Source organism: Melanaphis sacchari, unplaced genomic scaffold (genome assembly GCF_002803265.2).
Source record: "Melanaphis sacchari strain LSU unplaced genomic scaffold, SCAv2.0 Contig59_pilon_pilon, whole genome shotgun sequence".
In the NCBI taxonomy this organism is placed as follows: Eukaryota; Metazoa; Arthropoda; class Insecta; order Hemiptera; family Aphididae; genus Melanaphis; species Melanaphis sacchari.
Genome location: NW_020271423.1, coordinates 639,222 through 645,224, shown reverse-complemented (window position 1 = coordinate 645,224; position 6,003 = coordinate 639,222).

Genomic DNA, 6,003 nt, shown 5'->3' with positions numbered 1-6,003 from the left:
CGTTCAACTGATGTCCGATGGAAGCGATAATATTGACACGTACTGTTGAGTGAAAACTATTGCACACGGTGCAAAACAGTCGCACAAACATGCTGAACATACACCGTCGACGTTCGCCGTCAGTCACCGCCAATGACATACACGGTTGTCAATATTCACAGGTGCGAGTCGCAAATAAAATATATAACATAATATTATATGCATTAAAATATATAAAATTGTCAATTTGAGTTTTCATATGTTGTATTATTATTAAATTTCTGCAATATTTTGCACTGAGTATATGCAGAAATGAACTATTGTATGGCACAACTATCAGTTTGAATAATTGTCCAGCACACGTTTGACTCGTACAAAAGATAGTTTTCGAGAATGATAAAGAAAACAACGCAGATTGAAATATAACAAGTATGTGATATTTCGAAAGATAATTAACGAACAAAATAACTGAATTAAAAAAAAAAACAATTGAAATATGAAACCGACTAAACAGCACGACGCAGGGGTCGTGTGTAGAAAAAAATGTCACGCGGTTAGTGTACGGAAGTCGGCAGTTGGTTACGGTTCGTAACGGTGCGTATCGTAAGCGATACGGCGGTTGTGGAGGTAATGCAAACACGAGCGCATAAAAACTCGAATGAACGAGTAAGCCGTCGCGCACAGCGTCATTAACACCGTGGCTGGTCGTGTGGGAGAGGAGGGGAGCGCGGTGTGTATAAAATGAATCGCGGCTGGAAACGATCGTTACAACAAAATAATTACAATAAATACAAAAAATATAATATACAGTATAATATATAGTGGTGATAATACCTTATCGCGCCATATTATTTCTGCTCGGTGAAAAGAAAACGACGCGTTGTTTTTAAACGGTATTGCGCTCGTAGGAATGGTCGGCGATCGGCTTTTCGCGTTTGATGAATGCTGGCTGGAGTCAGTCGATGGAAATTCAAATCATTGAATGATCGCGTTGTACCTTGAACGTTTCGAACGTCCATTGATGTAGGGACGGTAGTTTAGTTGTTTCGGCGATTACGAGTCTCGATAATGTGTCGGAAACGACGTTGTCTTAGCCGTGAACGTGTTCCATGCCGTATAAACATTGTGATGAGAACGAAATTTGACGCGCTTGTCAATTGATAATTTTTTCGGTTTTGAGCGTGAACATGTGAGCGACTTGTGGTCGATCTTATGTGTCCGTATTTCGTTCTTCGATCACGTGTACGAAATGTTGAGTCCCAAAGTACGCAGCGAACAGTTCTCTGTCGTATGAACTATATTTTTGATTGGCGGTCCGTGCTATCAAAGAAGCCGTACGCTCGGCGAGTCGCCAGATGATCGATTGCGTTGGTGACCGAGCATTCGACGCCCACAAACCCGTCGCGAGTGACCGGAAAACGTACGTGGGTGGCTTACCATCGGGCACCGTCCGTGCTCTTTCTCATATTGCCCACTTCCTTACGTCTTCTGTCAAAGGAGTGAGAGTTGAACCCGCGAACTCTAATCGCTTTGGGTGCAACACGCACATCGCAAAATCTGTCTGATACTCCTTCACACCGTGACCAATCACCGACCGCGAGGGATGAGTTTTAACATGGTCGTACCCGGTTCTAGCCAGCCGACCAAGTCCCCAAACGTATTCCTCACCTCCGGTCCTTTGGCCGACACTACATCATGTTCAACCACCACGTCGCCCATCAGTATGTCATCGAATATGACGGCAATTGTTCTTCGATCGAAATGTGGTGTCTCGACTGACTGCGCCGTCACTTTCGACGACGGCGTGTCTCTGCCGAGCAACGAATTTTCAATGGCTCGTTCGACAAAATCTTAAGTAAATTATAAATTATAAATTATTTAGATAAATAATTAATATTATTTATTATTTATTTTTTAGATAAATAATTTATTTTTATTATAGTACATATTTTGTATACATAAAATTAGTTCATAATATCAACTATGATGATAAATATATAAAGTGTATTATATACTTACAGTTTCATTAAATATGTTTTCTAAAAAATCATTATTTTCCAACACATCTGCATTCATATCAAATAAATTTTCGATATCGTCATCGTCAGACTGATTTTTTATAAAAACCTTTATAAGTAGTTTCATAATACCGTTTTAAATTTCCACTTTTAAAAATAACGACAGTTGGTTTACAAATTTTGCAGACTGGAATGACTCCAAACTTTCCGGGCAATACAAAGCAATATAGCTTTGTCCGCCCATTTAAAAACTTCCTATTTTTGTTGTTAATTTTACGTTTTTTACTGAACTTGAATTTTCGCTACGTAGTCGCCGGCCGATAAAATCGTAATAAAACCGATATTTACCCGTCCGATAAAATACTTGCAATTAGTTATGATATATGACCTGAGTTTAATAAATTATACGAAATATATATTTTCTATTAATAAAAACAATAATAATATTTAGTATTGAATATGCGAATGCTGAAACTTGTTCAGGTTCAGTAAAATTGACATTCTGTGCTAGTATGTCAAACGCAGTACGTATCAGCCAAGGCTGAACAGCAGTGTCGAAAGACTTGATGTCGAGACCGACACCATATCTAACTTCATTCTCGTCTGCTAACGTACATTGAATTATGGATGGCAACCGCTTATACATATTGACTCCTATGGGCATAGGATAACCAATGCGCTGGTATGCCTGAATTAACGGGGAGGCGACCATGCCTTCAAGGATAACGTTCTCAAACGCTACTCCCCAGACGTGCCGGATCTTGGGCGCTTCAAACGTTCCAAGCTGTGTCCGTGTCCAAGCCAAGTTAGGTTTGTACCTGAAAGGTCGGGCTGTCTGTCCATTAATAGTTTCCAACCACCAATACAAAGAGGATACCGCTTTCGATATCGCTAGTACATGGTTGCCGGGATCTCCTTTCTTTCCAGTGTAACCCCATCCTGCGGATGAGCTTGGAATGAATGGCACTGACTTTAGGTCATGCCAGGAGATAGCGTCCACTTTAGTTTCAAGTTTAAAGTGGTCAGTGGTGTTATTTATCGCCGTTTGTAAGACTGAGTCGATCGGTCGTTCCACTATTAGGATGTCATATTTACAAATGTTGTAATAGTGACCTTCCAAAGTGTAAAAGGATCTGGTGTATTCACCAAACTCTATTACTGTGTCTGACTCCATCAATTTTGCTAGACATTCTTGTACGAATGGGTCTATGATCCATGGGTCTTTCCGTATCCTATGAGGCGCTACTCTCGTTAGGTAGGTAAGGGTGTTGTGAGTAGGACGATCCATTTCTAGATTTCGTCGAGCTCCAAACATATTCTTCTTTATTTTAGTTATTTTGTTTATCGTTGTAGGGGTTGTGTTCGCCCAACAATGTTAGCGTCGAAACTGAGTGAAGAAATCACACAAAAGACAGTAGAAAATAGGTTAGAGGACTTATTTTCTGTATATACTATTACAGAAATATATTAGTCAAATACAATGTGTTAACGGGTTTCAGAGATTTACCTTCCAAGGTCCGGATTACGGATCTAAATTTTTTTTAATAGAATAAACCTTATCATTGACCAAACAAAATAAAATAAACCACTGAGAAATAAGTTGGTTACAATTAAGTCACAATGACACATTCGAATTCAACAAAAACATTTTCAATATCTACCCTATATTACACAAATACCCAATAACTAACAATATTAATTAGACAATTAAAGTATAGGAAAAAGTCTTGCATAAATAAATAATATTTACCAACCTATAAAGCATTATTAATATACCAAGATAAATTCAAAATTGTTAAAGAATCTAGTATAATAGTTTTTAGTTATCAAGCACTGTTTCTGACATTTCGATTAAAATTTTTTTAATCTTTACAAATATTTTGTATAATAAAATAAATGTTATCTTTGTGTTATTGAAAGTAGTCATTTATGAACAAACTTGGAGGTGGTGAAACTCGATTCTAGTGTTTAGAAGCCGCCTTTGAAGCGGTCGAGTGAAATTCGCTGTTAGTGAATACCCTGGGTCAGAGACAAGACTTGAAAAAAATCCTGTTTAGAAAAGTATAATAGTCAATTATTAAGTCTCGTGACGAAACCGGTGATAACGATGTTTGGGACGTTGGTACCATTTATTTAGTGGCTCTACACTTGTTTTGAACGCATAACTTAAGTCTATAAAAGTCGAATTCTCGTCGTCTGCTCAATGCTTTTGTGTATGTAAAATAAATAAGTACATTCCGAAAACAGTTATTGAGGGTCTAGCCATCAGTCATCACCTGGTGTATGTCGATACCTGGTTGGACAATCCGCCTACGTTGGATTGATATACCTCCTGACAGAGGCGCAGAGTCATAAATTTAAATGAAGCAAAATCAAAATATTTACACACCCATTCACTACTGAAGATTTTAGCATATTATTTTCCAGCTGATCTTTTAGTTATTAATTAATTATTTAGTATTGGTATTATATAATGTAAAAACAAAAATACATGTACAAATAAAACCACCCACCCTCTTTATTATATGAAGCGATCGCTTCAGTTCATGTATGAGATGTGTAAATAAAGTAATGAGATTAATTTTTTATAATTTTTTAATTAAATTAAAGTGATTATTTTACATTATCTCCTTCAAAGTAATTTCCCTAAGAATTCACACAACGCTGGAGTTGATGTTTCCATTGTTCATAGCAGTTCTGGAACTCGATTACTGGAATAGCTTTCAGTAGGTCAATCACAGGTATTTTAATATTTTCTAGTGTCCCAAAATGTTATCTTTTAAGGTGAATTTTTATTCTAGGAAAAATAAAAAAGTCACTAGGACTCAAGTCAGGTGATATTATAAAGTAAATATAGTATTATATAAGTAAGTATTATAAGTAGGAATATTAATTATGGTGGCCAAAATTGGTTAATTGAAATGGTTGTGTGACAAGTGCAGTGTCGTCATGATGCAGCACCCAGGTGTTTTTGGTGTTTGGTCTCACCCGAATGACCCTTTTTCGAAGTCTTTCAAAAACTTCTTTATAAAAATGTTGGTTGACTATTTGGCCTTGAGGTACAAACTCCTTGTGAACTATTCCCTGGCTATCAATGAAGCAAATCAGCATCGTTTTTATTTTCGACTTACTCATTCTTCCTTTTTTTTGCCTCGGTAAAGCTAATGTGTGCCATTCTTAGCTATGGCGCTTAGGTTGTACCCGAATATTCAAAACTCGTCTCCAGTAATTACACGTTTAAAAAAAGAATGGTCATTTTCAATCTGCTCCAAGAAATCGAGACACCGTATCTTCTGTTGTCCTTTTAGACTTGTGATCAAATTTTCGGAACCGTCTTTCCGCAGATTTTTCTCATCTCTAAATCAATGGTCAAAATTTGATGAACGGTGGTGTATTTTGTGAACATTTCTACCTAATAGTATTATTATTATTTCTTAAAACTGCATACGTAAAATTCTTGTACGGCATTAATTCATTTCCCTTTTCAGTTTTAAAACTTTCCATTATAACAAAAATTAAAATTAAAAATTGTGGACACGTGGCAATAAGTTGAACGTTGCAGTTGTACTAGGTCGCATGAAACCTATACTATAATATCTTTATTCATCGTTATCGATATTGTTATTTGTCGTTGTAGATTAGATTAATACTTTCCTACAATTTAATGCAGTACTTATCTAATGTGTAGATACTTTATGATTGTTTTTTTTAAAGTTTAAGAAACCCTGGTTTTTTACGATCGTCCAATATTCCATGTTCAAAACAACCGTACCAATTTTCCGACAATCCTAATATTCAATGTAGGGTTGTGTGAAAACAAAAGTATAAATAATAATAAATTATTGAAATGCTTGTAGCTCTTAACTTCGCGAAGTTACTAAGCAACTCGAATAATAGTTTTATTTAAAACCATTATTAACATCTTACAGTTAAATATTTCTTTAGATTAATTCAAAGTCTTATAAAATAATCTGATGTTTCACAACAGAAACTGTATTTTACAGTG